The 12,332-nt window shown below is 41.9% G+C and overlaps 2 pseudogenes; both read left to right on the forward strand.

The window, feature by feature from the left end:
• The window catches only part of LOC144326322 (apical endosomal glycoprotein-like), a 216,467-nt pseudogene that overhangs the window by 12,054 nt on the left and 192,081 nt on the right, over positions 1-12,332 (forward strand).
• Positions 3,698-6,750, forward strand: LOC144326423 (uncharacterized; annotated as a pseudogene).

Here is a 12,332-nt window from a genome sequence, read left to right on the forward strand (position 1 = left end):
CTGTTTAAGGACACCGAATCGCCGGCTACACAAGGAACTAGAAGGCAAGCGTTGGTTAAAATTACTCCCGAGCACTGGATTACCTCTGCTGTAGCTGTAGCCTGGAGACAGGGCCTGAGCAGAGTTTTAATACTTGGGGAAGGGAAAGAGCCAAGCCGAAGTTTTGAAGCCAGGCCAGGGGAGGACCAGAGGAGATCATAGGAGTCCTCAGGTGCCTGGACGGGCAGTTGAACCCGACGGGCTTGAGGACCCAGCCTCCCTCTCGAGCCGTCTTCTCCAGCTGCACTTCGTCATCCTAACAGCGAGTGTGGAAAGCTGCGAGGCTGCGAGGCTTCGGGTTGCTGAAATTACACTCTGAGAGGTGAAGAAGAAGTTTTCGGCAGAGAGGGGTGAAGAGAGAGGAGACGGAAGTGTAAATTAAACAAAACAAAAGCCTGGAAGTTCACAAAGCGGTGAGACCTTCTGTTCCAAGTAAAGCCTGCCTGCACTTTTCCCGGAGACCGAATAGGGGAGGGATGGGGAACTGGATAAAGATTTAAATTGAGAGCCCTTCCCTTGAACAATTAATCGTGAAGAGGGCTGAGCTGAGCTGATCTACTTGAGCCCTCACCAGGGGTAAATCTTTATCGGAATTTGACTCTTATTATAGCTCTTCAACGAACTGCGGAGAAATCCCTGGAGTTAAATACTCAGCTGTATAGCTAAATCATTGACTGTGGTAGGAAGTCCCCTTCTTCTCTCCTGTATTATTTACATTACTTAGCTCATATCTACTGTGGCGATGGGCAAGAGGAAACGCCTCAGAGAAGCAGAGGAATTACTGCTTCTCCCTAGCCCCAAGCTACAAGCTAAAGAAAGAAGAGACCAGTCAAATTTTCAAGCAGCAGTTGCCACATACAATAGATTTCTTCCACTAAGTGACTTGGATGTAGCTAATAACATTCCCAAGTCCCAAAATACCACCTTACACATTTGTAATCTAATGAGCACTCCCACCAAGGGTGGGCCCAATGTGGATGGGAAAAAGATCCGGGATAAAGAAAACCAGCTGGGAAATGAGTCCTCCCATTTACAACTAGTCATTAGGACACTGGACTGCATATTTAAAAAGATAGACTTTCTGACGTGCTCAATTTCCAAGCTAACGGAAAAAGTGATGGATATGGACGCCAAAATTGCCCTCAAAAATAACTACCAGAGGGGACCTCCAGTGATAGCCCCACCAAACTCTGGGGCAAAGGGGATGAGAAAATACAAACTAAAGGATCTCATGTGTAAGCAAAATCTAACATTGCAACCTAAGAAGGTGTGCCTAACGATAAAGTCTGAGATATGGGACTGGTCAAGCTTGGAAGGAGCTAAAATTGCCCTAAGTAAAATCCTGAGAATAAGCATAGTTCATATTGATCTTCATGCTTTACTTCCGCTAACTCAATCAAATGGCCCTTACAAAGTTATTTTAGCCTTCCGTTCGCTGAGACTACCCTTATTAATAATAAGACAAAAATGGAAATTTATAAAAACAAAAATCATACCCACAAGGGTTTTTGCGGACAGCATAGTAAAACCACTACTTGTGGAAAAAGAGAAAGAGATATTAGATTCAGGAACAAGCTCTACAAAATCGCCAGACAAAGAGATGTTGCTTTCCCCACAGAGAACGGAGGAGATTGCCTGCAGTCCACAACCAGAAACGAACTTGGGTGGTTCCAGAATATCTAATGATGAAAGCGCCCTTATGAATTCATTTAACGAATTACAGTCACAAGAAAAAGAAAAAATAATAAATAAATTAGATAAACTAAGAGAGAAGATGTCTCAGGCCAAAAGCAAAATAGGAAACAAAGAAATTCAAACCAACAGGGCCATTGGAGGCTCAGTGGACCTTCTCAAATTTAGCCCACAGCCCCAAAATAGGTCCATAAAATCCAAGGCAACGATACAGACAATCGTCTCGTCACCCCTATTAGTTAATCTGGAACCAGCTCTCCCTGCACCAGCCAGAATGGTTACACCTACTAAAGAACAGCAAAATGTAAACAAAATTTCGACACATTCCTCAATGCCTGACCTGGAGTCATCATTATCGGACGGAGAATCTCTAGCTGATGATTTAGAAGTTCAAACCGCTACCGATATGGACTGGACAGAAGACCCCTTGGGCCATATAAATAAGATGATATACCCACGGAAGGGAAATCTAATAACAGTTAAAACTTGTACCGACTTAATCTCTGCTCCCCTAGGTGATAAGCTCTCTGATAAAACAAGGGATTTCAGAGAGGAGACTAGACCAAACCAGGACACTACCCCTATAGGATCGGGCGAGCAGAGCATAATTACAAATAGCTCAAGAGGTACATCTGCGCCAAAAGGAGAGAAGTCATCTACTATTAGTCAAAGGAAAATTACTGACTTCTTTAAATCTGACAACCCACCAAGACCAGCGTTCCCCCCTTCCCCATTGTGACTACCCAAATCTCAGTCAAATCCTCCCCCGTTCTCCCTTTTAAGCTGGAACATAGCAGGTTGGAAGGGGGAAAAATCTGACCCGGACTTTGTAAAACTAATAAACTAACACCAAGTAATTCTCTTGCAGGAAACATGGGGAGAGGGGAGAGTAGATATTAATGGTTTTGATGTTACATCACTACCGGCATGCCCGTCTACTAAAGGAGGCCGGCCTAGTGGAGGATTAGTTATAGCAATTTCCTTGAAAATACAGGCAAAACTCACGCTTGTTAATGCTTCCACCTTTGCAATTACAGCCCTGATTACGGGGAAAAACTTTGAACTTGCTATAACAAATGTTTATCTTCCGCCAGGAGGCAATATTGCAAACTTACACAATAAATGGGGAATCTTGGAGGAACATCTCACTCTTTGTCACTCCAAATACCCCAATATACCCAATGTTATAGCAGGGGACTTCAATGCTCGCATTGCAACAAACTGGGAGTCTTTAATCAAAGCCAAATGGTGGATAACCCCAGAATTCATTAATGACCTCTCCCTCCATAATCAAAGACTTTCCAAAGACAAAAGGGTAAATGAAGCGGGAACCCTTCTTTACCAATTGGTACTACGTCTAAACTTAGTGATTCTAAACGGGAACTGCCCGCCTGACGTACCGGGTGAGTTTACACACATAAGCTCCTCTGCAAACAGTGTCCTGGATTATATGTTAGTATCTCATGACATATTCCCCAAATTTTCCCATTTCAAAGTTGAAAATATTCAACCACAATGCCACAATGACTATAGACTGGACCCCAGATGGAAACAGACACCCAACACATCTGATTACGAACTCAGTATTGCAAATCAAAAGTGTAAAATGGTCCGAACTACAGGCCCAAAAATACTCAGCATATTTCCAACAAGGACTAAAACAAGCATATTCAGGCTTAATCGAGGATTATCATGATTATGACCAAACTCTAAGACTATTCTTGAATCTGTCGGAAGATCTAACGTCTTTTTTCTCTGTCCCGACGCATAAAATAAATCGAACACAAAGGAAGATAGGTGCATTGTGGTTCAATAGTGCTTGTAAACAGGCTAGACAACTTCTTGGTAACATCTACAAAGAGTATAAAGCCTCCGGGGCAACGGTCTTGCCAAAAGAATATTTCCAAGCAAAATCGGCCTACAAGCAAATTCAAAAGGGAGCCAGACAGGAATGGCAAGTGAATCAATGGCGGGCAATCATAGAAGCCTCATCATCACGGAACTCCAGACAATTTTGGCTCCTGGTAAATAAAAGAACTAAAAGATACCCTTTGACTATTATTCCTGCCCCGGTTTGGGAATCTTACTTAAAAAAATACTTTGCCACAACTGACTGTATTGCTAACACAAGAGATGAATTTCAAGAACAGCTTCCTCTCTGGCCCCCCACCGATCCGGAAGACATCCATGACTTGATCGTTAAACTCAAAACAGGGAAAGCGCCTGGGCCAGACCTGATCCCGGCAGAAGCTATAAAATACCACGCGGACTGGTGGGACAAAGTCCTGGCGACCATCTTCGATGCCGTTAACAACTCTGGAATGATCCCGGAAGTATGGAAGGACGCTATTATCGTTCCAATCCACAAAAAGGGCTCACCAGATGACCCGGGGAATTACAGAAATATCAGTCTGCTCTCAATAGTGGGGAAACTGTATGCCCGCTTCCTGTTGAACAGACTTAACCAATGGGCCGAAGAGAAAAAATTAATTGGGCCCGAACAAGCTGGATTCCGCCCAAAGCAGTCAACAATTAATCATATTCTAATTTTACAGCATCTTGCCTGGAAATATTCCACCCCAAAGGGTGGCCAACTCTGTGTGGCATTCATTGACCTAAAGGCAGCATTCGATAGTATCCCCAGGAGCATCCTCTGGGAAAAACTCTCCCGCTGGGGCATCGACAGAAGGCTTCTCTGGCTAATAATCAAACTCCATGAGATCTCAGCGGCTAGAGTGAGACTCACCCCGGAGGGTGATCTCACCAATTCAATTCCCATTAACAGAGGTGTCCGACAGGGTTGTATATTGGCTCCATTCCTGTTCAACTTGTTCATAAGCGATATGAGGACTCCCCTAATGGAGGCTCAAGAAAGGATCCATGCACCCCGCCTAGCACTTTATCGCTGCCCTTTGTTACTATATGCGGATGACGCAGTCATCCTTTCTTTTTCTAGAGTAGGTCTCAGGAGGGCCTTAAAATTTTTTGGATCATACTGTAACGCAAATTCCCTTACAATTAATTATGGAAAATCCAAGATCCTAATTTCCTCAAAGAGCCGGAAACTCCATAATTGGAGAATTGATGGGAGAGTCATCGAACAAGTCTATAGATTCCAATACTTGGGAGTTTGGTTACAACATAACCTTAGATGGAAGGCCCATGTAGCTTATGTTACAAATAGAGCCAAAGCTATCTCCTTGGCGATCTTGCGATTCTTCTTCACCGATGGGGCCCTTCATATCCCATCGGCGTTGAAAGTCTTCAAGGCCAAGGTGATCCCGACAATTGCCTATGCCATCTCAATTTGGGGGACTTTTGTCAACCTATCTCACCTAGAGGTTATTCAAAATCAGTTTTTAAGAGGGATATGGAAACTGCCCAACTGTGTAAGTAATACAGCGTTACGCATGGAACTTAATACTGTATCCCTGGAAAACGCTCTGTGGAAGCACATACTATGTCACTGGTTATCTATATGGCACAATCTCCCAAACTTGTACTTGATACAATGTATGTGGAGAGATGATTTCCAGAGCCCATGGGTAAAAAAATTACAGCTGAAAATTATGGCAATGGGAATCTCCCCATCCAAATTACTAGAGCAGGACATAGTTCCAGCTAAAAGAACAAGAACAAAAGAACAAGAGGAGATGGACTTGCAGCAGAAAATGGTCTTGGGCAATGGTACCTGCTCACCTCTAAACCTTGGTTTATTACCCCTCTTAAGACTCCCAAACTATTTGAATTCCTTAACTTCTTCGGCTCATAGATATGCCTTTGTAAAGGCAAGATTCAACACCTTCCCATCGAACGTGCTGAGAAATAGATTCTCCAATGGACAGATATCGCTCTTATGTGATTGTAATTGTGGGGCACCGGAATCGTTGCATCACATAATTTTTGATTGTGCTTTTCACTCATCGGCCAGGAGCAAGTTCCTTGCTCAATATCTAAAGGGAATTGCCGATGATACGAATGAAGCCAAACTGAGATATCTATTAAATGATGATGACCCCCTAAGATCACTCACGGTTGCCAGATTCTTGATCAGTGTCCTATCCCTAAAGAAGAGAAACGGACTCCTGTGCGGCTCGGAAAATCCCTTTAAACCATGATCTATGTTTTAGGATGTAACTAGGTGATATCACCACTGATGTCTTCTATTAATTTATGAGCAGAGGGTGATGTTTATGTTACAAATTTATTGTAATATATGATGTTGGTCTTTTGTTTTTGTTCTGCTTTGGTTCTTGTCTGCTTTTTGTAAGTTTTGACGGTTTTAAATTTGGAGGTTCAAGTACATTATGTTGGTATGGGAAACTGTCGTGTGACGGGCCAATGGCCGTAATAAAGATCAATCCAATCCAAAGAAGAAGCATCCAAAAGGATTCAGAACGAAAATAAAGACCTGAGGAAAAATCAGGAGGTTATATCGGAGGACATAACAGAGATAAAGAAGGCACAAGAGCAATTATTGGATCAGACATGTATCAGCGTCAAATGGTTCTGCGTTTTCGAGGAATTCCTGAATCCCAAAATGAACAAATTGAGAATAAAATAATCCAAGAGTTAGCAAAGTGGATGGGAGTACAGGAAGACAAATTATTAATGGATGTGGACAAAATATTTAGGATCAGATCAGAAAGATCAAACATGTACAAAGGCCCAGGAGATTGCCTAGTGTTTTTAAACTCAAGGCTACTCAAAGACAAAATGCTTCAAAAAAGAAGCCAATGTAAATTAGTAATCAATGAAAAGAACACCTCAATTTTTAAGGAACTGCCAAAAAGTTTACTTGATAAAAGACAAAATTATAAAATTCTCACAGATGCCTTAAAGAAAAATTCAATAAGATATAAGTGGGAATTTCCGGAGGGACTGACATTTACGTTCAAAGAAAGAAGAAAAACATTAAGATCAATAGAAGAAATGGCAAAATTTTGGAGAAAGTATAAAAAGGAGCTTGGAGGAGAAGCATCAATGGAAAGAGAAGAGGAGTCAGAAGGGAGAGAATAGAAACCTCAGTGCAGAAGAACAATTGTTAGATAAGAACAATATAATTAATTCATTTGAGTTTAGATTCCACCCCCCATAATTTTTTATTGATTTTCATTAAATATACACTCATATACATTCATTATACAAATAAGTCTCACATATATCTATGGCTCTGCCGAGCTTCAAACTTCCCTCCACCCCTTCGGTAAGTATCGTACATTTTCTTACATCACATATTTTGTTTGTTTATCTAGTTAATCACATGCTGTTGGAGTTACTCTAACCCTGCCAGTGTCTTTAAGGTTTTACAATTGTCTCTTATATACACCAAATATTTACTCCAACTTTCATGAAACTTCTGTTTGTTCTGATCTTGTAATTTCCCCGATAATCTAGCCAGTTCCGCTTAATTCATCATTTTAACCTGCCATTCCATGATAGTTGGTATTACATCTGTTTTCCAGTTCTGGGTCAACATAGTCCTTGCTGCCGTCGTGGCATACAAAAATAGGTTTTTATCCTTCTTTTTAATTTCCTTTCCTACTAATCCCAATAGAAAGGCTTCGGGGTTTTTTGGAAAGGTGTACTTAAAAACTTTTTTAAGTTCATCGTAAATTAATTCCCAGAAGCCCTTCACTTTACCACAACTCCACCACATGTGGCAGAGGTCTCCCTCCACCTCTCCACATTTCCAACATTTATTTTTCATTCTGTACATCTTTGCCAGTTTTACCGGCGTAAAATGCCACCTATATATCATTTTCCATATATTCTTTTGCAGTGCCGTACAGGCCGTAAATTTCAAATTTGTTGTTGTTGTTGTTTAGTCGTTTAGTCGTGTCCGACTCTTCGTGACCCCATGGACCAGAGCACGCCAGGCACTCCTTTCAAATTTACATTCCACAATTCATGCCACGCTTCTAACTCAATGTTATAACCAAAATCCATGGCCCACTTAATCATGACTTCTTTTACCTCCTCATCTTTGGTATACCAGTTCAATAATAAATCATACATTTTTGACAATAATTTGTTTTTACCTTCTATAATGTCTATATGAAATTTTGATTTCTTGTCCTCAAATCCCAACCTCTTATTGTCTTCTTTTAATATCTCATTAACTTGGTGGTACTGTAGCCACCCTGTCAGTAAGTTCTCTACTTCTTCATACGTCTTAAGCTTTATACCTTGGTCAGTTTTTCTAATCAACTCTTCATATGTGGCTCTCTTTCCTTCCATGTTGATTTTCTTAATAATTAATGCTTCTGTTGGTGATATCCACCAAGGAGTTTTTCTTTCTAACAAATTTTTATTTCTCTCCCATACCTCATATAAAGGTCCTTTAATTATATGATTTTAAAAGCCCCTGTGGACTTTCACTTTATCATACCACAGGTACGAGTGCCACCCGTACCTGTTGTCATATCCTTCTAAATCTAGATGGTCTGTATTTTCTAATTTTATCCAATCTCTTATCCAAATTAGGCATGCTGCTTCATAATTTATACTCATGTCTGGCAGGGCGAAGCCCCCTCTTTCTTTTTTGTCAACCAAGATCTTCATTTTTATTCTTGGCCTCTTTCCCTGCCAGACAAATCTTTCTTAATATCTCTCCACATAATTTCATAGTTGTCCTTATACAGGTTTATGTTTTTTGCCGTCAACCATATTCCTAGATATTTGACTTTCTTGGCCGCTGTAATGCCAGTCTCTTGCTGCAATTCTTCTATCTCTTCTTTACTTATATTCTTGACTAACATCTTGGTTTTGTTCTTATTGAGTTTGAACTCTGCTACTTTACCAAATTCTTCTATTCTTTGTAAAGCTTCTTGTATACTTCTCTTTGGATCCTCTAGGGTTAAGACTATATCGTCAGCAATTGCTTTTATTTTAAATTCTTTGTATCCAACCTTAATTCCTTTCACCTTTGAGTCTTCTCTCAATGTCTTGTTAAGAACCTCCAATACAGTTATAAACAACAGGGGTTTAGAATTTTAATGTAGTAAACAAACTAGATAAATTGAATAGAGATTGATGGACTTGAACATAATTACCTGGAATGTAAATGGTCTTAATAGTAAACTGAAAAGAAAGTGAATAGAGTGCATTCTAAAAAATTGAAGATGGGATGTTGTATGTTTGCAAGAAACCCATGTAGCGAAAAGACATAGAAGGGTATTGCTAAATAAGAAGCTAGGAACAGAATTTATATCATCAGATCCCAGAAAGAAAAGAGGTATTGTAATATATATATAAACCCTCAAATAGAGGCAAAACAAATTTTCAAGGATGAGGAAGGCAGATTATTGGGGGTACTATTGGAAAAAGGGATGGAAGAAATCGTGGTGGTAGGGATTTATGCGCCAAATGGGAATAAAACACAGTATTTTTAAAAAGTGGAAGACAAATTATTAGAATATATAGACGAGGAGATTACTCTATTAGGTGACTTCAATGGAGTCACCTCATTGGAATATGATCGCACCAACACAACAAAGAAGTCAAAAGGTGGCAGACTTCCACACACTTTTTTCCAAATGGTTGAAAATTTAAATTTAAAAGATGTTTGGAGATATAAACATCCACTAGAGAAACAGTTCACACATGGTATCTGGATCTCAAATAATTTAATGTTAAAATTTAAAAAAACAACAACCACAGAAATACAACCTAGACTACTAACAGATCATAATCCAGTTACAGTGGAATTAAGAGATAACAGAAAGGTAAAAAGAAGATGGAGAATTAATGGCAAAAAATTAAATAATGAAAAGATTCTAGGTAAAGCACAGGAATTACTTAGAGAATTCTTCCAAATTAATAAAGAGCAAGATACAGATAGTAGATGTCAGGGAAAGGGAGACAGCTAGAGAGAGGAGGGGGGATGGAGTCACTTACTGAGAGCCGAAAGAGCTCATTAGCAGTCTGTCTTCCGACTTGGAGGGGGAAATAGGGAGGGGACAACCAATCCCCGGAACTAGCTATTCACAGAACAAAGGAAGTAGGAGGCGTGCCCTGCACCGATGGGCATGCTGGACAAGAAGACGTCACAAAGATTCAGAAGAGACAACTGATTGAGTTAAGCATGGGCGCGTTTGTTTGAACTCTTGTAACTGCTTTGAACTTTTAGTAATAAATCAACAAGACAGAAATGGCTGAGCGCCTGGAGCCTTATCTTTACTAGCTTGGCAGCAAACACTCCCTTACAGCTTGTCTCTTCTCAATTGCTGCTGGAAGCTAGTGACGGAGAGCAAAAAGCCCACGATGGAGAAACAGATTTCTGAGCTGAGGAAAAAAAATGCCGGACTTGAGGCTCGCACTTCGGACTTGCAATCCCGTCTTCTGGAGGCCAGGGCTGTGCAGCAAGGAGCCGCAGGTGGGCTACTGGCAGGGGGCAAGTCTGCGTGGGTGGAAAAAATTAATGGAGATCCAGGGGCTTATCTGGATTTTAAGACGGAGATGTGATATTTTTTGGAGCTGCAAGGGGCTCAGTTTGCCGACAATGCTCAGAAGGTTGCTCACATAATTAGTCACCTGTCGGGGGTGGCTATAAGCTGGATCAGGCCGTTAATTGCCTCTAGTAATGAAGCGCTTCGAAATCTGCCCAAGTTTTGGCAAGCTATGGATTTTATCTACTCAGATGAAAGTTTAATTGACAAGACGCAGGAGGAGCTTTTGGCTTTGAGACAAGGCAAATCCACGGTGCGTGATTACTGGTCCGAATTCACCATGCTTGCACACAAACTGGGATGGGACTTGGAGTCAGAGCCTGTGCAAGCGTTGTTTAAGGCAGGACTGAGCCCTGAAGTTAAGGATGAACTTGCCAGGCCCCCCCGTCCCAAGGATGGGTTAACGAAGGCTGCGCTTGCGGTGGGTATGAGGCAGGAAGCCAGACTGCGGGAAAGGAAACAAGGCAAGGAAAGGGGTTTCCATGGTAACCGGATTCCTGAAATGCCGGCAGCTGCCTCAGAAGGTCAACAACTGCCAGAGCCCATGGAAATAGACTCTGCCCGTGCGCGGGAAAGTTTGAAGACTCAACGGCCGGGCGGGAAGGAGAAAAAAGACTGGCAAGCTGCCAAGAGATGTTTTTTCTGTCAGAAAACGGGGCACTTTGCCAGAGTGTGTCCGGAGCGTCGTAACTGGCAGGGAATGGTTGGGGCCACTCAACAGACAGAGGCAGAGGCACCTAGGATCTCAGGAAACGAGGAGGCCTGGCTGGTGGTGAACCGGGGCAACAGCCAGGCGGAAGCGACAGCCAAAGTCCCCGGCTTGGACACCCCAAAGCAAGCATAGTGTTGAAAGTGGTACTAGAGCTCCCAAATGGCCAGACGGTGGAGGAATTGGCTTTAGTGGATTCAGGTGCATCTGCGTCCTTTTTTAGCAAGGAGTTTGCAGCGCAGCACCAACTGAACCTGAGGCCTTTGGATTTTCTGTTGCAAGTCACTACAATTGATGGGAGGGAACTGTTGGGAAATGAAGTGACTCATCAAACGCCTCCCATGAGGATGCGGGTGTCTACCCATTCTGAGGTCATCGCCTTTCACGTGGCCACTTTGGCGGGTCCGCCTATTATATTGGGCATGAGTTGGTTGGCCTTGCACAATCCGGTGGTTTCCTGGCACCAACGGTCCCTCACTTTTGGTTCAACGCACTGCATGGAGAACTGCCTGGGCCTAGAGCAACACTGGCGAACGGAGGCCAGGATGGCAGCAGCATGCAAAGCAGGAACGACCGAAATCCCTTCGTGCTACAGGGACCTACAGGAGGTGTTCAGCGAAAAGGAGGCTGACACGTTGCCACCGCATCGACCAAACACTCCCTTACAGTAGAATAATATGGGAGGCAAGTAAAGCTTTTATAAGAGGATTTTATATTCAACAAAATGTGATTTAGAAAAGAAATAGAGAAAAGAAAATGGATCAAATTAGAAAACAAATAGAAGAAAATGAGAAAATATTAGCCAAACAACCTAAAAATGAAAAAGCAAGGCAAGCAATTAAATTATCGCAAAATCAATTATCAGCCTTATTAAATCAGGAAGTGGAAAAAATATCAGATGGTTAAAACAAAGGAATTTTGAATTGGCAAATAAATCAGAAAAAAATGCTCGCATGGCAATTAAAAAAGAGGCAAAAAAAGACTTCCTGTTTCCGGCGGTAGGAAATGGCGAACTCCCACACAACCGGACCCCGGCCGTTCTGATAATTCAGGGCTGATATGGTGGTAATTAGCCCTGGCAGCCTCCAGGGCAGGGGAGGATTGTCTCGAAGACCCGCAGATTGCTCGAGATTGCCGGAGTGCACTAAGGTGCAACCCGCAGGGCACTGGGTCACAGAGCAAGGAACAACTGGCACTCCTTCAATGTCACTCCCATAGCCGGACACATCTGTTTGGGAAAATATAAAGATTCAAAAAACAAACAGACACGCTCTGAATTGAAGAAGCTGAAAAAAAACCTGCAGTATGTATAGTCTCTGGTATATAAGATCGAACTTCAAAGAGATCCTCATCATGATGTGTGGACTCCAGAAGGGCTTGGTATGATGTTGTTTTTACTCTCTCCTTAACATCAGTAATTAGTTTTTCATGCCAAGCCTTAT

This window comes from Podarcis muralis, chromosome W, assembly GCF_964188315.1.
Source record: "Podarcis muralis chromosome W, rPodMur119.hap1.1, whole genome shotgun sequence".
Taxonomy (NCBI): Eukaryota; Metazoa; Chordata; class Lepidosauria; order Squamata; family Lacertidae; genus Podarcis; species Podarcis muralis.